The sequence below is a fragment of the Lepidochelys kempii genome, chromosome 14, assembly GCF_965140285.1.
Source record: "Lepidochelys kempii isolate rLepKem1 chromosome 14, rLepKem1.hap1, whole genome shotgun sequence".
In the NCBI taxonomy this organism is placed as follows: domain Eukaryota; kingdom Metazoa; phylum Chordata; order Testudines; family Cheloniidae; genus Lepidochelys; species Lepidochelys kempii.
In genome coordinates, this window is record NC_136393.1 from 34191021 (window position 1) to 34216845 (window position 25825).

The window sequence follows — 25825 nt, forward strand, 5'->3', positions numbered from 1 at the left end:
ATTGAGTGATTAATTGCAATGTTTTTAATTGCTTGACAGCCCTAAAAAGAACCACTCTGAGCACAAGAATCACACTTTACTTCCAATACTGCAGGCTGGGAACATGCTGCTTTATTCAACTACACACAAAAAGAGTGGGGTAAAACACCCACTAACTCAATAGGAGGTAAGGGAGGGGATAGAGCGTGGCTCCAACCCATAATACTCTGAGTAACCCAGTTAAGTCCTTGATGACCACTTAGCTACATTGCTCACCTTTCAATCTGCAGCCCTGAGTTAGTCTTCTAAAAACCTTGGGAATGTTCTCTTTTACACAAGGTAGTGCCTCTCCAGGGCAGCCATGGCCTTCTCTAGGGGCAGAGGCCCACTGCCTCCACTCTCCTGCTCCAGCAGTTTTGCAAATACCCTCCTCTTGAGCTCTCCGGCATTCCTGGCAAAACTGCATCCTCTTGGCTTCAGCTCCTCCAGACTCATCACCCAAGAGCAAAGGCTCTGGCACCCACATGTCACCCTGTAAACGGATATCATTCAATGCCATCTTACGACTCAAACATCACTTAAACCGACTTTAAAAGACAAGGGGGCAGTTTGCTCTAGGACAGTACCTGGAATCCATGTTGGCTGATCACTATTGAAACCTTTAGTATAGACCAGGTCCTTTGGGCCCAAGTCTCTGTCTCTGGATCATAGTCATGGTTTTGGGTTCTGAAAAGCATGGCGGACGTGGACCTGGGGAGTTTATGAAGCATTTCTCCATAGTTCTGGAGCCTCTGGCAGTCTTGGTGCAGCCAATCTAAAGTGATCTGTTAGTAAGTGTTTTAATTTTAAGTACTGCCACCCTGCTTGAGCCTGTTAGAAGATGTTTGGGGGTCATTTGTCTTCATGAACAGGCTAATTTATTTTTCAATAAAAATTTTGAAATGGGGATGTACTAAAAGTGAGGAATTCAAACTTCATCTACATGGTTCTTTCTGGCCCAAAACTGTTGCTCTTCAAAGAAATAGAGGATCATCATCAGAGACAGCAATTGCATGAATGGAGGAGTCAGTTACAGAATTTACCACGTCCCTAGAGATCAAAAGTAAATTGAAATGAACTCACAGAGAGGGGAAAAGTATGAATAGTCCCCATCTGTTAGGCATATGAGCTGCCAGATATTGTACATCTTGCAGGGAGGAGAGCTGTCTCTTGCAATTCCAGTATGTGGAATGTAAAGCTGCCAGGATTTGAGAACCCCCAGTGAGACGGGTGACACAGCAGGATCTGCCACTGGCACCAATTTTAAAAAGTGGAACCAGAGCTTTCAAATTTCTACAGAGCAACAGGAGCTGCACCACACTCTGGTGATTCCTTTAGTGTATGTCCGTACCTTGCTAATATACAGACCTTTATATAATCGAAAACACATAGAAGGTGTTCTGCCTTGATAATGATGTTGTCAAATGTTTCATCAGTTCCCCCAACACAAATACAGAAACAAAGGCACTTAATCTTGCTCATACATCATTCTGATGGTATCAGTTTGGGATGAGGTATTCCCTCAACTCCCCTGCTAGGGTGGTTCACATTCAGCCATTTGAGAATTGATCTACATGTCCCAAAAGTTGAGAGTAAAAGCTTGCAGCAAAAGATGACCCGAGTAAGTGCGTCCCAGTCACTAGACAAGCTTATGTATCCGAGTAGGGCAGACATAACAAATAAGAAGTAAACTTGTTGTAAAACAGAACAACTACTCAGTTCACTGCAGGCTATTTAAAAACATTCTGCTTCTTGGGGCTCTTGGAACAGATTCACTTCCTCACCTTGACAGGGAACTGAGCTGTAAATTTCAGAAAATATTTGAGCCCTCAGTGCTTGGCAAGTACCCTTGCTCTTCTGAAGGCTGATCTCTGTTCAACCACATCTTTTGCACAATCTTGAAAAATCATTCTTATGGTCTCCCCCAAACAGTTTTTTTCCCCACAAACTAGCTGTAGTATTTTTATTCTACAGTAAATCTGAGAAAATTGACAATCTATGTGTGAGATTTGGCATTTGAGGTGGGCTTAGGAGCGAGGGACCTATGTGCTCTCTCTACATCAAATTTAAAATCCTCCGGCAGACTGAGCACTTCTGCAAGGAGATGGGAAACAAATTCTTTCTCTCTCTTTCAGATACTCCTATAATGCCCAAATCATTGCAGCAAGACCTCTGCTCAATGTCTGCCACTTTTGATTTAAGAGAAGATTAGTCTGTGAGGCTTCTCTGCACCTGGGCAGAGAGCCCTTGTACCTGAATTTCCACCGTTGATATTCACCCTTCTGTTTCATTCATGCATCCTGTCAGCGCTTCCAGAGAGGAGTCAATTGAAGTAAGTCAGCTGTGCTATGGCTTTGATATCTGATGTGTCTGCCATGCCCACATCAGCCATTTTGCTCGAAGGGGAGAGGGAGATAGAGTCGGGTCTCCCGTTCTCCTTGTCTTTTGGCCACTTGCAAAGCTCACAGCAGTCAAATATTTATTTACTTACATTCCAGATATTTTCATGTACTTGTTCCTTTACTGGGGGTGGTCAGTCGGGGGCCCTAGATGCCAGATGGAAATGCATATTAGTGGATGGCAGACTGTGGAGAGCAATGAATGTGCTCTTCCATACCGACTGGAGCTCCATGAATCCCTTCTAATCCATCCTATTACCCAGGTGCATCACTTCCGGTCTTACAAAAAAGCACTTACTTTGTTTTAAGTGAAGTCCTGTTGCCTACAATCTGTGAAGCACCTTCTCCGGTGTTGACAGATGCTCAGCATCACTTCCAACTATGATGAGGATGTCATCGATCCTCACTACAACATGTGGGTTCAACAAATTTTTACAGCCCTCTGGAAAATTCCAAGTGCTGCTAATATTCCATATGGTAATTGATGGTACTGATATAATCCCTTGAGTGTTTTATAGTGGTACTTTTTTTCTTTTCTTTTTCTTTCTTTCTTTTTTTTTTTTACAGTCCTCCTTCAGCCTCATCTTCTGGTAAGCCTGCAACATTTCTAACTTACTAAATTTTTCAACCCCCACCTAACACTGCCAGTAAGTCCTCTGTCCTTGGAATGGAGTAATTGTCTAACCTGGAGACCTGATTCACCATGGCTTTATAATCCACACAGTTGTGGATGGTCTTCTCTGGTTTAACCCTGGGTGTGATAGGTGTGGCACATTCAGAAATGATGGTGACATGATTCCCTTTCCCCCAGCCTGTCTAACTCAGTCTGTCTTTTCTCTGAGGGCATAAGAAACTGGTTTTGCTTTAAGTAATTTTGGTTTGACCCCATCCTGGACATAAATCCTGACTCTTACTCTATCCAGAGCCTCTGACCCTTCTTTTAAAATAGCTGGGTGAACATTCAAGACTTCCTAGAATGCTGGTGTTTTGTTAGGGTCTCATTTGAAAATTTCCTCCCAGTTCAGATTCAGTTCTTGCAAGCAATCTTTGCCTAACTGATTCTGACTTTCTCCCTAGTTTATTAGGGCTGGTAACCTTTTTCTTTTGGCTCTTATATTTTACAGGGACAAGCACAGAACCTACCACCAGGACAGGTTCCTGGTTTAGGTATGCAGGATCACTCCTGCATTAACTAGAGGTCTCAGTCCTGCTTTACACTGCTGATATGTATATTCATTGATCACACTAGCTGAAGTCCCTTTGTTTATTTCCATTTGTACTCATAGAATCATAGAATCTCAGGGTTGGAAGGGACCACAGGAGGTCATCTAATCCAACCCCCTGCTCAAAGCAGGACCAATCCCCAATTTTTGGCCCAGATCCCTAAATGGCCCTCTCAAGGATTGAACTCAGAACCCTGGGTTTAGCAGGCCACTGCTCAAACCACTGAGCTCTCCCTCCCCAAGGGATACTGACTGACTGTTTACCTCTACCATTACTTCATAAGGACTGACTTTCTTTCCTTTCAGACAATACATAGTATGTACCTCCTCCCCCTTGAGGAAAAGAGTCCTCTGTTTTTGTTCTTTTCCTCTGGACATTTGGAGTCTACCCTCCTGAGTTTGAGATACTGTTTGATAGTCACCTTTGTATTTTCTGACTAAATGTGCAATCTTGAGTTACTAGGCCTTTTTAAATTTACAAACAGATTAAAAATGAGCTTCTCCACAGCAGAAACACCCTTTGGAGCCTGAGTCCCTTTCAGCTTGCTTTGCCTTTTTTATACTCATAGACTTTAAGGCCAGAAGGGACCATCCTGACCATCTAGCCTTACCTCCTGGATATCATAGGCCACAGAACCTCAGTGACATACAACCTCTGGCTGAATAACCAAAGTCCTCAAATCTTGATTTAAAGCCTTCAATTTACAGAGACTCCCCATTTAACTGAGTCAGTTTGAGTTCCCCTGCATTGTAAGTGCAAATCTTGCAAATTTTTCACTGTTTGCTTCCATTGCTGTTACCAGTTCTACTGCTTTGGGACAGATTAAATTCATCTCCAACAGCAATTGTCTTTGAATACTTATACCACAAACAAATCTGTCCCAGAGCATATCCTCTAGGACATTTCTGAAGGAACAATATTCCATTAATCATTTCAGCTCTGCAACATACACAGGTATGCTTTCATCTTGTCTTCTCATCCTACTATGAAACTTGAAACGTTCCACAGTAATGTTTGGCTTTGTGTAGTGCTCTGTTAAGATCTTTTTCAGGTCTCCTAAACTTTTATCTCCTGGTTTCTGAGGCTTTAACAAACTCTTTATGAGAGAGTAGGTTTTACTGCCACAAAATTGAGGAAATCTGCTTTCTTTTTGTCCTATCCTATAATCTCATTTGCAAGAAAATAATAGCCCGGTCTTTCAATATATTTCTGCCAATCCTCATCTTCCACACTAAACTCTTGAGTTTACCATAAGTTCCAATTTTTTGTCTGAGTGGGACTTTATGACTGGGTTACTTGTGGTGGGGGTGACCGGGGCTCAACAGCCCTGAAGGTCTCTTCTGGATCATGTTTTATGTTCCTTAAATCTCATGCTTCAGGTCTTCAGTAGGTCACCTGCGAGGGTCAGGAAGGGATTTTCCCCCAAATGTATACTGAAGGAGGGAGGGAGGGGATGGTTGTTTCCTTTCTCTGAAGCATGAGGGATGTCCACAGCTGGAGATGGGACACTGCACAGGGTGGGCCAGGGCTCTGAGGTGGGGTGGATAATTATTTCTCACATGCTTGGCTGTCTGGTTGGTTCTTGTTCACAGGCACAAGGTCTAACTGATTGCCTTTTGTGGACTGAGAAGGAATTTTCCCCCATATCAAATTGGCAGTTACACTAGCTGATTTTTGCCTCTCTTTTTGCAATATGGGGCATGGGTTGCTTGCCAGGATTATCTGGGAATATCTCATTTAATCATTTCCCTAACATTTACAGGGACCTGGGGCACTGGTGCACCATGCTCCCTCTGTTCTCTGCCTGTGGCAGACAATAGTTTTGTCTCCTGTGAACTTTAATATTTTCTAATTCCAGTTATTGGGTTTAGTGTGCAGTTTCTGAGTGGTGTTGGAGGTTTATGATCAATTCAGACTGAATGAGTTAGTGGCCCCTTAGGCTTTGACTCTGACAGCTAGAGTTGCTGATGTTTTTTTAAAAAATCAGGTTTTTTTTAAACTTAGAAAATATCATGAGAATCCCATGCACATCCATGGTGCAAACAAGGCTGCTTGGATAGCAAGGTAGTGCAGTGACCTCAGGAGACATTGGTTCAGTTCCCAGCTCAACCACTGACTTTCTGTGTGATCTTGGGGAAGACACTTAACCTACCCTGGGCCTTAATTCTCCATTGGTAAAATGGAGATAATACCACTCTACCTCATTGCATTGTTGTGACTATAAAATATATTAATTTTGAGGCGCTCAGATACTAGTGATGAGGGCCATGTCAATCAGTGTTAGATTTGTGAGTATTCTGAGTACAAAATGTCCAGAAAAATTAAAACAAGTTACCACATGAACTTATTTTTTCACCTTTGTTCCCCCTACCTCACATGCCAGGCATCATTTGTGTTTGCCATCTCCTACTGTCGCCATAACACAAGCCCCGATCCTGCAAACACTTAGACAAGAACATAACTTTAAGTAGTTCCACGCAGGTCAATGTGCAAACAAATGTTTGCAGGCTTGGGACTTCTCAGGATAGGGGTTTCATCCTAATTTGTTTCATAAAGCATCATGCACTTCTGTTATATATGTAACACACAATCAGTATAACAAAACTTATTTCACAATCACAAAACTCAAAAATAGCTGAAAACCTATTCTGTTCAAACTTAAAAAAAAAAAAAATAATAATTTCCGGGCTGAAACTAAGCATGAGAAATTTCAGCCCCAAAGTCATATTTTTAGCATTTTATGAGTACCTCATATGAAGATTTTGGATGGGATATAAATCACAATTAGAGAATTGCTATTAGGAAGGTTATTGTGCAAATTCTGTTGAAGTTAAAAGAAAAAAATAATTCAAGCCAAGCCTATTTATTTAATTTTATCCTTCTCAGCCTCAAGCTTGCAATCATTTATGCATCTGAATAACCCCACTGAAGTCAACAGAATTACTCATGTGAGTAAAATAGTCACATACATCAGAGTCTACTGGATTAGACTCAATACATTCAGATTAAATGTTAGGGCCAACAGCACAAGCTGTTGTTAGCATTATTGTAATAATTGCATCATTTCTTTTTAATCAGGACTAGAAATAGGAAATGTAATGGTGCCATTTTGCATGATCAGAGTTCCATATACCGTGTACATTTTTAGAACATTGCAAGTATCTTGCAAATGCAAAGAAAAAGAACAGTTTACCATCAAATTAGGGAACAAATAGTAGCATATTATAAGTCTTGCTCTACAGCGCAGAACACAACTATGTTCGTCACTATATATTTAAATGTGGCAGATTTACTCTATCATAATTTAATAATTCAGAAGGCGTAAGAAGACACAGCCAATTAGCTGCAGTAATTTGCATTTTTATGCTTCTTCATTATTTTCCAAGTTCTTGTCTGCTATTATAGCACTACAAATACCATCTTTCAAAGGTGAATAGCCAATCTGTTATTTTTTTTTTTAATGGTAATCAGTCCCCTTTAATTATTGAAAGACAAAACAAATTAATAAATTCCAAATAAAATGCTTTTTTTTTTTAAGTTAGTCATGAAACACCCTTTGTCAATGTAGTTTGTTTTCATTTGGTGCAGAGAGCTGTGCCTGTTCTCAAGTGTTCATTAGGGCTGTGATTCATAGGAGTTCTTAAACTCATGCCTAACTTTAATCATGAGAGTAGTCCCACTAAATGCAAGGGGACTACTCACACGCTTTAAGTCAATCATATGTGCAAGTACCTTCTAGATTCAAGGCCTAGGTTTGGACACAAGTATGGGAAGCATTCTCCCTGATGCAAGAATAATTACAAAGAGGAGTTTTGAATTTTCCCAGCCTTATGCAGGAGGAAGAGTGGGATTTAACCCCCTTGCCAAAGATATCGCTACTAAATACTGGATCTCCCACAGGAACTGTGCCACAAGAAGCTCTTTTACAACTGTTCCAGGAACCTTCTTCACAATGGGGATTCTAAGCCACATTAGAGCCAGTGTATAAATTACTACAAACTCTGGTCCCGATCCTGCAAACAGGCACACATTTGCTTAATTTTATGCACATGAAAAATGCCATTGAAGTCAATGAGCCCACTCGTAAGCATAAAGTTATGTGCATGAGTGTTTGCAGGATTGGGGCCTCTGCCACTAAATTGCAGTGCAAATAGATTATGCTATGCAGGCCCCAATCTTCCTCTGCAGGGTACATGTTATGCAAGCCCAAATAGGGAAAGAACAGGTTAAAGAATATTAAGATAAGTGTATTCAAGCTGGCAGGGCCTGATGAAATTCATCCTAGGGTACTTAGGGAAATAGCTGAAGCAATCTTGAAACCATGAGCAATTACCTTCAAGAACTCTCAGAGGACAGATGAGATCTCAGAGGACTGGATAAGGGCAGGTGTATTATCTATTTTAAAAAAAAATGACAGCAAAGAAGACGCAGGGAATTATAGACCAGTCAGCCTAACTTCGATACCTGGAAAGTCTCTGACATCATTCCACATGACATTTTCATAAGCAAACTAGGGAAATGTGGTCTACATGAAATTACTATAAGGTAGGGATACATCCGGTTGAAAAAGTAGTTCAAAGAGTAGTTATCTCTCTGGCTGTCACAATGGGAGATGTATCAAGTGGAGTCCCAGAGGGGTCAGTCCTACGTCCCATGCTAGTCAATATTTTCATTAATGACTTGGATAATGAAGTGGAGAGTGTACTTATAAAATCTGTGGAGGATGTCACCTGGGAGGGATTACAAGCACTGTGCAGGACAGGACTAGAATTCAAAATGACCTTAACAGATTAAAGAATGGATCTGAAATTCAAGAAAGACAAATGCAAAGTATTTTACTTAGGAGGGAAAAACTAAATCCACAAATACAAAATGGGGAATAACAAACTGTATGGTAGTACTGCTGAAAAGGAACTGGGAGCTATAGTGGATAACAGGTTGAATGAGTCAACAATGGGATGCAGTTGCAAAAAAGGCTAATATCATTCTGCAATGTATTATCAAGAGTGTCGTAGGTAAGATATGGGCGGTAATTGTCCCGCTCTACTCAGCACTGATGAGGCCTCAGCTGGAGTACTGTGTCCAATTCTGGACTCTGCAATTTAGGAAGGATGTGAACAAATTGAAGAGAGTTCAGAGGAGAGCAACAAAAATGATAAAAGGTTTAGAAAACCTATGAGGAAATGTTAAAAAAACTGGGCCTATTTCGTCTTGAGAAAGGAAGACTGAGGTGGGACATTACAAAGAGGACAAAAAGAAAAGGAGTAATTGTGGCACCTTAGAGACTAACCAATTTATTTGAGCATGAGCTTTCGTGAGCTACAGCTCACTTCATCGGATGCATACCGTGGAAATGAAGTGAGCTGTAGCTCACGAAAGCTCATGCTCAAATAAATTGGTTAGTCTCTAAGGTGCCACAAGTACTCCTTTTCTTTTTGCGAATACAGACTAACACGGCTGTTACTCTGAAACAAAGAGGACAGTGATCAACTGTTCTCCATGTCCACTGAAGGTAGGACAAGAAGTAATGGGCTTAATCTGCAGCAAGGGCGATTTAGGTTAGATAGCATGAAAAACTTTCTAAATATAAGGACATTTAAGCTCTGGAATAGGCTTCCAAAGGAGTTTGTAGACTCCCCATCATGGGAAGTTTTTTAAGAACAGGTTGGACAAACACCTGTCAGGGATGGAGCTATACTGGAGATCCAGAACATGATCAGAGATGCCAGAGCTGTTGATGGGCTGCTGGAGATTGAATGTACTGTTTGGACTGTGCTGGGGAATTCGGGATTATGGTTGTGGGACTTTGGTACTAGCCCCACAAAGGGCTATTTATGCTTGGAGTGAGTGGGGGAGTCTGGAAGAAGGAAATTGAAAAAGAGGCCTCTTGCAGGGCCACCGTGAGGCCATGAGGGGTTGTCCCTGGAGGTAACCACCCTATGTTAGTCCCATAAAGTTAACAGATATTAAACCAATAGGGGTCTATAGAAATGTAAGCATTCTGTAAGAATTACTCCAAAATGGTAGTTTTCAACTTTTTTCATTTGCGGAACCCCTAAAACTATTCACATGGAGGTGCAAACCCCTTTGGAAATCTTAGACATAGTCTGTGGACCCCCGGGGGTCCACAGATCACAAGTTGAAAACCACTGCTCTAAAAAACTATAGAATTCACATCCTTCCTATGTGTTTTCGAAACCAAACAGTACAATTTTGTAACAGGGACATCATTCTCCATTATGTTCTCCAGAATGGTTCAAGAAACTATAGAAAGCTTATCATTTGCTATTCAATTCTTTTGGATATTTCCACAATGGTAAACTGTGGTGGTACACAACCCATTCCTCACTACCACTCAGTAATCTTGTGGGGTGGGGTTCATTAAACTGAAGTATACAGAGTACATAGAACAACCCTGATTTTCTGGCAGCAAATTAGGGTTCAAGAGTGGGAATGATTTCTGTAATTGTACTGAAGCAGCTATAGAAACTGCACTTTGTCAGAAGTGAAAGACTGAAAATAAGAGCTTCTTGGTGTGCTGTTTTTTTAAACCAGTGTGGAAGTATAACATTGTATAAGGGGACATGCTGGATACATTGTATATGAGAGGGCATGCCAAAACATGTTACAAAGTATCTGAGGGAGCACACGTAGGGACAGTTAGCTTTTGAATGGAGAAGCAATTAAGATAGAGCCAGCACGTCTAAGAAGCAGGCATCAGAATGGAAGGTGTGAAGGGCAATTAGTTAAGTTAACTGGAAGCTGTTAAAGGAGATTGTTAAGGGTGGCAGGTAATTGAAGATACGTGACTGGTCTCAAGGATCTCGAAGGGTGGTGACTAAAATCTTTTTCTTCTTTTGTCTGTAACTTCTCTGTAACTTGTTCTCCAAAAAACTGTATAAATTTAAAGACACAAGCCCCACTCGGGGGGCTCACTTCTAAATGTATTAGCAGAGCAGCTTTGCTAATAAAACAGAGTGGTCTGATAAATTGTGAGTCTGAGTCAAACTTTGACACCAGTCTCCCTCTTTTTTTTCTTTTTTTTTAAGCACTGTGTGGAGTCTGGGTGTGAAGACGAGGTTTTGAGTCTTTCTTGGTAAAGACGGGGACACAGCTGAATCAGGTATAATAGCCACAACCCAGCAACCCCTGAGAATAGCAAGAAAAATTGTCGTAGCAGGAGAAACAGAAATGGCTTGATGTTAACAAATGCCAATAAGTAGAGACATCACCTGATGTCAAAAATACCCAGAAGACTAAAGAATGGCTATTGAAAATAGTCCATTCTGCAAGAAAAGCAGTATTTCCACTGCTATATGTTGACTGGGGTGAGATTTTGTGCTGCGCTATTAGGAGTACCAATAGCCATGCCCCTGGCTTGCCCCCTACACCAGGGTCTGCAAAGGCGTTCTCAGGACAACCTGAGGCTGCACCAGGGCAGTCCTCCCACAGCTGGATCAGAGGTTCTTAGAACCCCATTTACTCTACTCTGGACCCTTTACCCAATGTACAGGGACCAGGGTAATAATCTTTCTTCAGGAATGCTATCTCCACTATACAGACACTAGTAGTCACATCATTGTTCAGGCAGAGTTCTGTTTGGCACCTCAATCAGAGAATTCCACCTCTTTGTTATGTCTGAGAAACCATACATTACCCTCCCCACATTTACAGCACTTAGTCTTCGAGGGAAGAATTAATTTTCTGAGAATTCACAAATTTGTTAATTAGCCTATAAATCAAACTTAATTACAAACTGGGCCCTTTAAGAAATTGACCCTGTGTTGCAGTCTTTGTATAAAATGATCTCAACAATGGAATAATGTGGACTTAATTTTTCAACTTAATTAAAATTAATTCATAAATTCATAGATTTTTTAAGCCCAAAGGAAACACTGTGATTGTCTAATCTGACCTCCTGTACAAGCAGCTCTGGGACTCACCTGAATTAATTCCTGTCCCGTGCCCAATAGCTGCGGTTGAACTAGGGCATATATTTAAAAAAAAAAAAATCCAATTTTGATTTTAAAATTTCTGGTGATGAAGAATCCACAACAAACCTTTGTAAGGTGTTCCATGGGTAAATTATCCTCACTGTTAAAAATACGAGCCTTATGTTTTTTGAATTTACCCAGCTTCAACTTCCAGTCATTGTATCTTCATATTCCTTTGTCTGCTAAACTAAAGAGCCCTTTACTGTCAAATTTCTTTTCTTCATCAAGGTACCTATTCATTTCAAAGGTTCACATGGACTATAAAAGAGAGAGAGACAAGGTGGATGAGGTAGTATCTTTTATTGGACCAACTTCTGTTCATGAGAGAGTCAAGCTTTTAAGCTGAAGAACAGCTCTATGCAAGGTTGAAAGCTTGTCTCTCTCACCAATAGAAGTCCATGCATCCACCTTGTCTCGCTAATATCCTGGGCTACAACAACACTGCACATAAAAGAGGGGGGCAGAAAACCCCACACAGTCTCTCTTTCACCTAAAACAACACATCTTTGGGCCTCTGGGAGAGATCCTGACCAAGGAAAGGGACAGTCATAATCTTGCCTGGAAGACTGTGACTGAGAAAGTCCCTCTTGAACAAAACCTTGAACCAAAACTTGCTAGATTGTTTTAGACTTCTAGATGCATGTTTTTACTTTTATTTGCTTAAAACCACTTCTAATTTTCTCTATTATTTGTGAGTTACTTTAAATACTGTGAATTAATTTAAATCCTATCATCTTTTGTTTTGTTTGTTTGTTTGTTTTTTAATCTAGACCAATCCAGTGCTGTGTTTAAACTGAACTGTTTGGCAACTCCAGTTAAAGTAGCAAATTGTTGAATAATTACTTTGTACAAGAGCAATGAACCTTAATATCTGAACTGTTCAGGAGAGGGTTGGACATTGCAGAGCACATGTTTTGGGGAAAATTCAGGACTGGGTATATGGTAGGGTCACCCTGCAAGTAGTAACCAAGGCTGGTGGAAGCCGGAGTGTGGCTGGCATGTTACTGAGAGGCTGTTTGGGTCAGAGATACTAGACCAGGGCTGAAGCAACAAAGAAACACTCAGGGTGTGTCCTGCATGCTGGTAGGCTAGTTGAGAGCAGCCCAGTGGGGGAGCTACAACAGCAAAGCATTGTGAGGGACCCAAGGCTGCAGGGCAGGCAGTGACACAACCCTTCTCTGGTCTGGACTGCACCCTGGAATGTGACTGTATGTCTCTCAGATTAGTCTCCCAAGATATTGCAGATGCTTTTCCTATATACTATAGGTAGGCTTATCAGCTCCTTAAGCACATTCTTTTGTGTGATCAGGTAGGTAGATCACATTCTCTTGCATGATAAGGTGTGACCCCTTCACTTTCTCTTTGAGTTAAATAGATTGAGCTGCTCAAGTCTCTCACTATAAGGTATGTTTTCCAATTTTTTAATCATTCTCATGGCTCTTCTCTGAACCCTTTCCAGTTTATCAACACCCTTCGTGAATTGAGTACACCAGAACTGGACACAGTATTCCAGTAGTGGTTGCACCAATGCTAAATACAAAGGTAATATAACCTACTTACTCTTGCTTGATGTTCCTTTGTTTAGACAGCTAAGGATCAGATTAGCCCAATTAGCCACAGCATTACACTGGGCGCTCATGTTCAGCTGATTATCCACCATGATCCGCAAATCTTTTTCAGAGTAACTGCTTCCCACATTAGAGTCCCCCATCCTATAAGTATTCCCTATGTTCTGTGTTTTTAACTGTTTGGGGGGCTGTTGTTTGTGTGACATCTCTAAGAAATACTTTAGGTTAATCTTTCCCCCTGAATGGATAATTCCAGAGTCTTCTCTAAAAAAGGTCAGTGTGACACCACCAGGCCAGCTCAGGTCAAAGCCATAGGCCAATTCACTTCTGTGTGAATATCAAAGAAATGTTAAGTGTACTAATTCATTTGAGTATTAATCTAGTTCAAAGGAAATGTGAATGATATTGTCTTCTCATCTGTAACCTGTTCTCTGCTATCTCATACATAATGCATATTGTTAGGTAATAGCATGTAACAATCCATTAGTTCTCATGAACTTTACACATCAAGTAAATTCTCATCTTGATGCTAACACACACTTTTGATCTAGGTCAATTAAGTACAGGGACATACATAATGTAATATCTCTGTGATTTAATTGCCCATCAGACAGGATTGGAGCCTTGGAACAGGAAATGAAGAAGCATGCTGACTTCAAAGCATGGGTCATTGCATTCGACAATGGAAATCTTCAGGCTCAGTCTGCATTTAGTCAACAAAGGAAAAATGCATGCTGTGATGAAAACACTTGGATGATTGCTTTTTGTGGAAAGAAGCCGTAAATACTGATTCCAGGGAATGATCCTGTATCTCTGAACTGTTTTAGATTCGAAGAGGGTAGAATACTGAGTGAGTGGAAGGAGGTCCCCAAAGTGATTTTGGGTATCCCTGAGAGACTTTTGGAAAACTAGCAGACTACTACATCTCTGCTATCATCTTGGAATTATAAACTTTGACTCACCTGTTAATGTATTTTACCTGCTTAAACCTCTCAATAAGTCTCAGTTCTTTTTCTTAGCTAATAAATCTTTAGTTTACTAGTGAATTTACTTCAGCTTTGTCTTTGGTGAGATCCAGAGTACAAATTTGACCAGAGTAAGTAACTGACCGTTTGTGGTTGGGAGTAACCTAATGTGATGTGATATTTGGTATAGTGACCAATATCACAAAGCCCAGTTTGTCTGGGTGCCAAGAAGGGCTGGAGATCCTAAGGGGACTGTCTTTGACTCCATGGTAAGACTGATAACAGAGATCCAGGAGTGCATGTTCGTTACTGGTTTGGTGAAATCTAATTATAGAATATACCACCAGTTTAGGGTGTCTGCCCTGTTTTCTGGCATCTGACCTGAATTTGGCATTCACAGTTGTGAGCTATTCCAGACAGAAAGACAGTGAGAACATCAGGATTAAATTCATTAAAGAGATTTGTATCCAAAATGTGAACCTGCCCCACACATTTTGCCATGTAGCCCTGGAGAGAAGCGGGGTTAACATGGCTTCCAAGTCCTTTCCCAGCATGTGAAGTGTGTGTGGGAGTGAGAAAGAGCCATGTACCTGCTCAAGGTACTTCTGACATCCTAGAGGGGAAAAAGAGAGAAAAATAATCTGAGACCCACTTGAAACACACTGAGGACTGCAGGGAAGGGATTTTGCAAATCTTGAAAAAAGAAGCTCTGGTCTGGCCCCAGAACCATGGATTATCTCAGCTAATGGGGCTTTTCCATCTCTCATATCTATATATCTCTAATTCATCATAGAAAAATTGTAATGCACATTTCAGGAATTCACTGACAGCTGGACTCCAGTGCCCACAATTTGGGAATGGTCCTGTCCCTGTGGTGGGATCTGGGGTATTTCTTACTCTGTCTCACCTGCAGGAATTTGCTTACTGGCTTCAGATACTTCCCCTCCATCTCACTGATCAGCTCACTGAGATGGGAAATCTCCTCAGAGAGTTTAGTAACATTTTCATTCTGTATCTTCACAATCTCCTTGTCCTGTTTTTCCAGCTCAGCCAGCAGGAGTCGCTCTCTTTCCTCCAGGAACTGCCGCAGTTTCTGAAATTCAGATAAAATCTTCTGCCTCTCTGTTTCTGTCTGTTTCTGTAAGAAAATAGGGAAAGGGCTTGTTTGGGATGTGAATGGAGCCTGGGGTCCTTTCATGGAGTGCTGAGTGTGCAGGAGGGAGAATTTCTTTGCACATTCTAAGACATCTAACACTTGCCTGTGACCTGTGATTAGTAGAAAGAGGATTTTCTCACACCTTCCCATTTGGCCCCTATATCTCTTAAAGGGATATTCTCATGTCTGACATGGTTAGGATATCGTGTTACCAGGGGCCTTTAAAAATGCAGATCCAAGGCCGCCGGAGGCAAGATTTAGCACTAGATCTGAGTGACATTTTTTGCACTAAACTTTTTTGGAGGGAAAAGGCAGATTCATTGACTCTGAAATATTTAATGAATTCTTCTCAATGTCACCCACCTTTTTTGGATGGATAAATAAAGAAATAAATAAGCAGATAAATAAAGAAATCATTTAAAAATCAAGAAAATGTTTTGATTATTCCATTTGAAATTAGTTTTTGCTTCAAAAAGTCCTTCTTCATGGTCAAAATTGAAGCAAAACACTCTGCCCAAGAAAAAATGGAACACTGATTTGCTAAATTTTTTTAAATTATTTTTGGTTTGACCATTTTTTCCCCAATTTCCAGTCAATGAAAAGTCCTGTTGTTTACTCAGTTCTACACAGAACTACGTTGACACAGATGTATGGAAAGAAAAAATGAATCAATTGAACAAAAGGTGCAGACAGGTACAGAACTGTGCATTGGATACATTCAGATCATTTTGGCAAGATTTTCGTCAAAGCCACAAAAGGTGGACAAGAATTCATTACCAGAAATGAAAGCTTAGAATCTGAAGATGGAGAAGAGGATTTTTCAGGCCATCTGTATGGAGGTGAGTGCACACATACACACAGAGCATCCGTGGTAACGGAGTAGTAGATAAAAGCCAACATTTCCTAAGGCCACAAGGGAATCTGCCTACAAACCAACCTCACATCCCATGTCAATGCAGGTTAATAACAGGAACCTACCAGATACTCCTGGCTTTTCTTCTCTCTATTCAATTTAAATCCCTGGAAATTTTCTCTCTCTTCCTTCAGAATCTTCAAATAGAGCTGGATTTTATCCTGAATCAACAGAAATGATTTGGGTGGTTTGATTTTTATTTTTAGGGGTGAGAGTGCATCTCAGTTTAACCCCTCATGGAAATTCAGACTCCCAAGGAGAAACTTCATCTCCTTACTGGCTTGGAGGGAGGGATAGCTCAGTGGTTTGAGCTTTGGCCTGCTAAACCCAGGGTTGTGACTTCAATCCTTGAGGGGGCCATTTAGGGATATGGGGCAAAAATTGGGGATTGGTCCTGCTTTGAGCAGGGGGTTGGACTAGATGAGCTCCTGAGGTCCCTTCTAACCCTAATATTCTATGATTCAGACTTTTCTCAAAGAGTCTTCCCCTTCTAACAGACTTCATCGCTGCTAGGGCCACAACAGCATGGTCTCATGGTTCAGGCACTGGTGTGGGCCTTGAAAGACTTTGGTCCTATTGCCCACCCAGTCGCTCTCCTGCTGGGTGACCTTAGGCAATTAATTTCCCCACTCTGACCCTCCATTTCCCATCCCACTCTGCATTTTTCTTCTCAGATTAGCCTATACATTAGAATATCCCTGCTCAGAGCCGGGATTGTCCCTCACACTGTTTTGTGCAGGTTCCAGCAAAATCAAGGTCAAATCTCATCAGGGGTCTGTAGTGGCTACTGGGATGCAAATAACAACAATGATGATAAATGCTAAGATACAAATCAGCAATGACAACATCAGCTTTTTAACTTGATATTCTCCAGTCTGAAGGCAACAGTCTCACATAGACAGGCCTGCAGGTGATTTAAACCTCACTAATCATTTAACAGCTTCTGTTCCATAGAGAGTTCCCTTAGTTCACCAGTGGGAGCTGGGTTTGAAAAGGATTCTGCTTCTCAGGTAAAACTTTCCCCCATTAGAAATTTTTCAAGTCTTAATTGTTTGCCCTTCCTGCCACCCAGCTGTCTCATTTATTGTTGATAGCATCTCCCATACAATGAAGGCCTTACAGAGTTGAACAATGCAGTCACACCTCTGACAGGCAACTTCCACCTGTCATAAAAATCCAAAGCTGTTACTCATTGAACTTGACAGCAATTCCCTACCTTGTACTCCTGGTTATCCTCCTTTATGGGAACCACAGTGTGAGCTCGGTGAGTCCGGGACAGATGGCAAACCACACAGATGGGGGTTTGATTAGGGGTCTAGAACACATGACTTATGAGGAGAGGCTGAGGGAGCTGGGATTGTTTAGCCTGCAGAAGAGAAGAATGAGGGGGGATTTGATAGCTGCTTTCAACTACCTGAAAGGGGGTTCCAAAGAGGATGGCTCTAGACTGTTCTCAATGGTAGCAGATGACAGAACGAGGAGTAATGGTCTCAAGTCGCAGTGGGGGAGGTTTAGATTGGATATTAGGAAAAACTTTTTCACTAAGAGGGTGGTGAAACACTGGAATGCGTTACTTAGGGAGGTGGTAGAATCTCCTTCCTTAGAGGTTTTTAAGGTCAGGCTTGACAAAGCCCTGGCTGGGATGATTTAACTGGGAATTGGTCCTGCTTCGAGCAGGGGGTTGGACTAGATGACCTTCTGGGGTCCCTTCCAACCCTGATATTCTATGATTCTATGATCCTCTTCACAGAACAGTGTCAGAGCCTTCTGGCGTTCCACACACACTCCTGATCCCTTCGCTGCCTGGAAACTCAGCCATTTGGCTATTTCTAGGACATTCGCCAGCTGCCTGTTTGGCCTGAGGTTTCTCTGTTGCACAGCTTGTCTGCCCTTAGGGCAGGTGATGCCTGTGTCTGATTCTCCCCAGCACTGGCTGATGCAGGCTTGGCAGAAATTATGCCCACACTCCAGAGTGACAGGTTCTGTGAAATACTCCAGACAGATGGGACAAGTAGCTTCATCCTGGAGACTTTCCACAAAGCTCCCTGCAGCCATGGCTCCCTCTGGACAGTGTAACAGGGTAAGGTTCACTTTCCTGAGCTCAGAAACAAGCCCCACCTGTAGCAGCACCTGGGTGTTTCCCTTCCTGGAACTGACTCCTGCTATTTGCTGAGCTGGAACAAGCCCCCTGGTAACATTACAACCCTGGAGGCTCTTGTGAAAACAATACCACTAGGCTAGGCTGTGGTCCTGCAACCAGCCCCCTCTTCCTGGCAGCCAGGTCCAGGCAGTGAGACAGGAGGTGAGCCACCACTTCCCAAGCCAGGCTCTGTACACAAAGGCAGCAAACCAGAGTAGCCACCCTCAAATGTGAGAAGCATCTCTGTCCTGCCCCCTCTGCTCCACATTTGGGCCTGGCTGCCAGGGAGAGAGGCTGAGTGAGCCAGAAAAATGCCAGGGGGAGGTGCAGCAGGAGAAGGAAAGGTCTCCCACACCCAGTCAGTAACTTTGGCAGGGAGAGCATGGCAGCACTGGGCTAAGGGTGGGAGGGTTGCTGGGGAAGGCACTGGGAAAAGGTTCCCTCTGCTCAGCCTGAGTTAGGGTCATTGCCCGCTGTGAGAGGTTGTCACTCCCCGGGGTGTAGTCTGGGAGTGGTTGGAACTGCTGTGCCTCCTAACAATTCAGCTGAGTTGTCCTTTCTCACACTGCTCTACTGGTGATACACAGCCAGCCGCTCCAGGCCCTGTTATCACCCAACATGACAGCAGGTGACACCACACACCTAACTGAGTTACCTCAGTGCTTTACCTAAGCCACTCAAGGACAAACAGGAGACAACCTCCATTTTCCCAGCTCCCCAGCCTTGCTCCCCTATTGGAGTATGAGCCCAGAATTATACCATCTTGCACTGCACAGGATGTGTACAATGCAAGCTCATTAATTAATTCTCTCCCCCCTCGATGTGGGGAAGATGTGCAACAGCCTTTGTTTACCAAGCAGAGATTTTCCCAAACACCTCACTTAAAGACACACTAGTAAAGGTTTAACATCCCTGTGGTGGGGAAAACACTACAGCAGCCCAACACCATAGCATTTAATTTCAGAAAGGGGAACGACACAAAAATGAGGAGGTTAGTGAAACAGAAATTGAAAGGTACAGCGCCAAAAGTGAAATCCCTGCAACCTGCATGGAAACATTTTAAAGACACCATAATGGAGGCTCAACTTAAATGTATACCCCAAATTAAAAAACATAGTAAGAGAACCAGAAAAGTGTCACTTGTGGCTGAACAACAAAGTAAAAGAAGCAGTGAAAGGCAAAAAGGCATCCTTTAAAAAGTGGAAGTTAAATCCTAATGAGGAGAATAGAAAAGAGCATAAACTCTGACAAACGAAGCATAAAAACATAATTAGAAAGGCCAAAAAAGAATTTGAAGAACAGCCAGCCAAAGAGTCAAAAACTAAGAGCAAAAAAAATTTTAAGGACATCCGAAGCAGGAACCCTGCTAAACAACCAGTGGGGCCATTGGACAATCAAGATGCTAAAGGAGCACTCAAGGATGATGAGGCCATTGCGGAGAAACTAAATGAATTCTTTGCATCAGTCTTCATGGCTGAGAATGTGAGGGGGATTCCCAAACCAGAGCCATACTTTTTAGGGGTCTAAATTAGCTGTTACCACTCAAGAAAGAATTCTTGGAGTCATTGTGGATAGTTCTCTGAAAACATCCACTCAATGTGCAGTGGCAGTCAAAAAATCAAACAGAATGTTGGGAATCATTAAGAAAGGGATAGATAAAAAGACACAAAATATCATATTGCCTCTATATAAATCCATGGTATGCCCACATCTTGAATACTGTGCGCAGATGTGGTCGCCCCATCTCAAAAAAGATATATTGGAATTGGAAAAGCTTCAGAAAATGGCAATAAACATGACTAGGGGTATGGAACAGCTTCCATATGAGGAGAAATTAATAAGACTGGGACTTTTCAGCTTGGGAAAGAGACAACTAAGGGGGGATACGATAGAGGTCTATAAAATCAGGACTGGTGTGGAGAAAGTAAATAAGGACTTTATTCCATGGATTCACCAAGGGAAGGTCATGCTTGACTAATCTAATCGCCTTCTATGATGAGATTACTGGTTCTGTGGATGAAGGGAAAGCAGTGGATGTATTGTATCTTGACTTTAGCAAAGTTTTTGACACTGTCTCCCACGGTATTCTTGACAGCAAGTTAAAGAAGTACGGGCTGGATGAATGCACTATAAGGTGGGTAGAAAGTTGGCTAGATTGTCAGGCTCAACGGGTAGTGATCAATGGCTCCATGTCTAGTTGGCAGCCGATGTCAAGTGGAGTGCCCCAGGGGTCGGTCCGGGGGCCAGTTTTGTTCAATATCTTCATAAATGATCTGGAGGATGGTGTGGATTGCACTCTCAGCAAATTTGCGGATGATACTAAACTGGGAGGAGTGGTAGATACGCTGGAGGGCAGGGATAGGATACAGAGGGACCTAGACAAATTGGAGGATTGGGCCAAAAGAAATCTGATGAGGTTCAATAAGGATAAGTGCAGGGTCCTGCACTTAGGACGGAAGAACCCAATGCACCGCTACAGACTAGGGACCGAATGGCTAGGCAGCAGTTCTGCGGAAAAGGACCTAGGGGTGACAGTGGACGAGAAGCTGGATATGAGTCAGCAGTGTGCCCTTGTTGCCAAGAAGGCCAATGGCATTTTGGGGTGTATAAGTAGGGGCATAGCGAGCAGATCGAGGGACGTGGCGTCCCCCTCTATTCGACATTGTTGAGGCGTCATCTGGAGTACTCTGTCCAGTTTTGAGCCCCACACTACAAGAAGGATGTGGATAAATTGGAAAGAGTCCAGCGAAGGGCAACAAAAATGATTAGGGGTCTGGAACACATGACTTATGAGGAGAGGCTGAGGGAACTGGGATTGTTTAGTCTGCGGAAGAGAAGAATGAGGGGGGATTTGATAGCTGCTTTCAACTACCTGAGAGGTGGTTCCAGAGAGGATGGTTCTAGACTATTCTTAGTGGTGGAAGAGGACAGGACAAGGAGTAATGGTCTCAAGTTGCAGTGGGGGAGGTTTATGTTGGATATTAGGAAAAAAATTTTCACTAAGAGGGTGGTGAAACACTGGAATGCGTTGCCTAGGGAGGTGGTGGAATCTCCTTCCTTAGACGTTTTTAAGGTCAGGCTTGACAAAGCCCTGGCTGGGATGATTTAATTGGGGATGGGTCCTGCTTTTGAGCAGGGGTGTTAGGGGGCTTACTCCTTCACCCACTTACTTCCCTGGTCCTTCTCGCATGAACAGAGAGCAACAATACCCGAAGTCCAAAGGTGCAAACAATTCGATGTTTATTGGGGTGAACTTCCAGCAAGCATGATTCCAGTTTCCTTCCTTAGTATCCTCCTTCCCAGCTCTGACACCACAGAGCCTTACACCTGTGTCCCTGTTTCCATTCCTACCCTTAGCCAAACATGATTCCAACTTCCTTACTCCCATTCCCTGTTCCCATTTCCCCCTTTAGCAAAACATGATTCCAATTTTCTTACCCCCATTCCCTGTTCCCATCCCCCTTACCCCCATGCCCATGCCCACCCCCACCCCCACCCACTCACTTCCTCATTGACTACAGATTATATAGTAAAACTTGAGTTCTGCTTAGCTATACCTTAACCAATCATTTTCCTGAAATTTAACTAACCAATCCTAACATATTGTAACATGATTATATAACCAATTATATCCCACCACCTTAATTAGTTTACACCCAGCAAAATTAATTATACAGAAGACAGGAACAATCACAGAACCAGACAGAGATTATACAGATAAACAATAGCAAAGTTGAAACTATAATGACAAGAGAATACAGAAGTGAGGGTTTCACATCCCAGCTATTGATAAGTGAGTTCTTGCCAGACAGGATGCTATCAAACTAAGTTTCCTTTTACATTTTCTAGGCACTTCCCTTTCTCTGGAGGTGATAGGAATACAATCCTGTCCTGATAGTGCCTAACAGCCCAATTGCACCTTATTTCAATGTGACTAGTTTGGAATGTGAGGATGTGACCGCTCGCTTCCCAGCTTACGGCTGCCTCTGCTGCTTGGCCAAAGGCCAAAGGCCTGAGCCTAAGCACAGGGCCACAAACTGTCACAGTAAGAGAAGGCCCTTACACTGGCAGACAGTGATTTCTTTCTTTTATACCTCTAGAACTAGCCAAGCGATAAGAATACACCTAAATTCTTAAAGTACAGGCCTTTGCAGACAGGCCTGAATATCTATATCCTAACACTCCACCCCTTTTTTTTCTTTTTCTTTTGGGATCCTCCTGCCCAGGTATCCCTGGAAAAGCATAGGACATATGGCGACACATTTCCTGATAGGGCATGGCATCAAGGTGGAAGGTGTCGATATTCCATTTGTCCCACTGCCCCTTGTGTAGTATAGTGCCCTGCACCTTCTCTCATACGGGCATACCACACCTATTCCAATTAGTGTTCCAGACTTCCCATTAGAGTGGGCCTGAGAAGGTTGGGTCCGGGTTGTCTAGTACACTGCAGGGTTTGGAGGGCTTATTACATTACTTATACGTTATCTCCCTATGCAACGTAACACAAGTACAGTTAACAATTCAAAATCCACAGCAACACTGAGTCCTGACCACTGCAGTATGGTCCAACATCCGAGACACCCCCAAAACACTGCCTCTCCTCCTTCAACGGGGTCACGATCTTATGTGTCCAGTTGCTGGCAGTTGCAACAAGCTGCCCCTGCAGGTTTTGCTTGCTTTTGTCCATATCATAAGTCCATTGAATGTTCACAGAGAAATGGGATATTGTCCAAACCAGCTTGACCACTTGGTATGGAATCAGGCAGTAGGCACTGGCTTATTTACAGCAATAAGATTCACAGATCCATTTGTGCACCAAAGTCCATATAGCAGAATGTAGATGTGTGTAGTTTGGTTATGAGCTGGTGTAATTGTGCCCCCAGTAATATGTACATTCCCAGCAAAACACCTTATACACAGTACACCCAGTTGTCCACCCCTTGCATAGGCCATTGATCCTGCTCCTCTATAGACATAGGAGAGGGGCACATCCAAACATCTTCTATTGATTTACACTAGATGACCTCCTGAGGTCCCTTCCAACCCTGATATTCTATGATTCTAAGTGTTTACTTATTCTCATAACACAAGAACTAGGGGTCACCAAAAGAAATTAATAAGCAGCAGGTTTAAAACAAACAAAAAAAAGTATTTCGTCATACAACGCACAGTCAATCTGTGGAACTCTTTGCCAGAGGCTGTTGTGAAGGCCAAGACTATAACAGGGTTCAGAAAAGCACTAGATAAATTAATGGAGGATAGGTCCATCAATGGCTATTAGCCAGCATGGGCAGGGATGGTGTCCCTAGCCTATTTGCCAGAAGCTGGGAATGGGCGACAGGGCTTGATGATTACCTGTTCCATTCATTCCCTCTGGGGCACCTGGCATTGGTCACTGTCAGAATACAGGATACTTGGCTAGATGGACCTTTGGTCTGACCTAGTATGGCCATTCTTATGTTCTTATAAAACAAGTTTATTAACTACAGAAAGATAGATTTTAAGTGATTATACGTGATAGCAAACAGATCAAAACAGATTACCTAGCAAATAAACAAAATTGGAAACTAAGCCTAAATTACTCGAAAGATAGGATTTGAATTAGCAATATCTCCCCTTGTCTGATGATACAAGCAGGCTTGCACATTCTTAAGGCACAAGGAACATGTGCCTTGCAGCTTGGCTTCCCTTCCCCTGTTCCCAATCCTTTGTCTTCCAGAGCTTCTTTCAGGTGTTGAATTGTGGGGGAGCGAAGACAAATCATGATGTCACTCCCCACCTTATATAGTCTCTCCATATGGCAGAAACCTTTTGTTTCAAGCTAAGTTCCCAGCCCAGTTCACGGAAAAACACAGGTACCAAAATGGAATTTAGTGTCATGTGGTCTGGTCACATGGCCTTGCATGCCTTGCTGGGTCACAGGAACCATTACTCATAGACTGGCTGAAACATTCCCCAATGAAGACAAACCTTTTCCATGGTCCATTGTCTTTGCTGATGGGCTATTAGCACTTTCTAGCTTCTTCACTGTTATACCTGAGAGGCTAGTTGTGTGTGTTACCCAGAGTAAGCACAGTTGAAATACAGATACATAATTAATATTCATAACTTCAGATACAAAATGGTACATGCATACAAATAGAATAATCGTACTCAGCAAATCATAACTTTTCCATAGATCCCTCACATGACACACTTTGTACAAGATGTATCATAATTATGTCATAATCATATCATTATGATATCATTATGATGAATATGGGGTGCTGTGTCACACCTGCATTATGGGGTTTATCTCCTTTATGGATTGTCTGATGTGTATTAAGGTGTGATCTCAGAATGAATCGTTTCCCCCATTCGAGGCATTGATTGGGTTTCTCTTTATTGTGATTTGTCTGCTGGACTGTGGTTTCCTCAGGATCCTTGAATCCTCCCGCATATTTGAGAGATTCAGCCACCTTCTTCCTGGGGTGGTTTCCGAGCAGCCTCTCTGACGCATGCCAATTTCCACAGGTTTTTCCTTCTTCCAAGCACTGTGAGAAATTCCCTTCAGCTCTTCTCACAAAGGTCCCCTGTGGTTCCACTTTCCCAGGAACTTCCTGATGTTGATTCTGTTCCTCGTTCTCACTCACTCTCTCATCACCTGCTGGGAGACAGAGAGACAATTCAGGCAGGAGTAAATGCCTGTGCTGGGGAGAAAAAGGAATAGCACAAAGGGAAAACCCAACACAATAAAGTTTCAAAGACTGAACAACTGTATTGTGCCTCCACATCCCATCCGAACACTCACAGGGAAGGAAACTCCTGCAGCTTACAGGACGATTGGAAAGCCATGAATGATATATATTGACTACAGCCCTGCATTGGGTGAGATGAGGCAGGACTGAGGCATTTGCTCACACCACGTTTTTGGGATTCTCAACATTTTCCCTCATTTGCCAGGTGGTTTCTCTGTCCATTTCACTGACTCCTTACCTATGTGGGTACCTCTCAGAATCACCCTTTCCTGGAAGGCCAGGAGATCAGGTACCCATGGCTCTTCCCCTCATTCCAGCCGGGTGATTGGGTCAGGTTTGGGAATGGGAAATCCTGCTCAGGGACTGAAATGAGAAAAGATCAGGGTGCATGGAGGATTGGTAGAGTATTTGTCACAAAGGACATTCCATGAATTGAACCTATCCCCATACTGTGCTGGGGGAACATGGAATCCAAGAGGACGGGAACACGGTTGCTGAGCCCCCTGGGGAGAGACAGATGTCTGGAGAGGTGAGGGGAATTGTCATGCCCTCACTAGGAGTTTTCAGGACCTGTGCACACTGATGGCCTTGCTGACACACACACAGCTCTGGAGTTAAAACCCTCCCTATTTATAAACCGGGAGAGCCCAGAGCCCTCCCATGGCTGGAGCTAGTCCCAAGAAGTGAGGTGAACAGGAATTCTGTGTGTAA

At 42.7% G+C, this 25825-nt stretch overlaps 1 protein-coding gene and 1 long non-coding RNA gene across 10 annotated transcripts in view; both read right to left on the reverse strand.

Moving 5' to 3' along the window:
• The window catches only part of LOC140898275 (uncharacterized), a 2445793-nt gene that overhangs the window by 2071129 nt on the left and 348839 nt on the right, over positions 1-25825 (reverse strand). The window lies entirely within an intron of this gene.
• On the reverse strand, positions 96-8042 carry LOC144929435 (uncharacterized). Its single transcript, XR_013634666.1, has 3 exons — positions 7975-8042; positions 2510-2564; positions 96-511 (listed from the first exon to the last, which is right to left on the reverse strand). It is a non-coding gene; the product is annotated as an uncharacterized LOC144929435 (long non-coding RNA).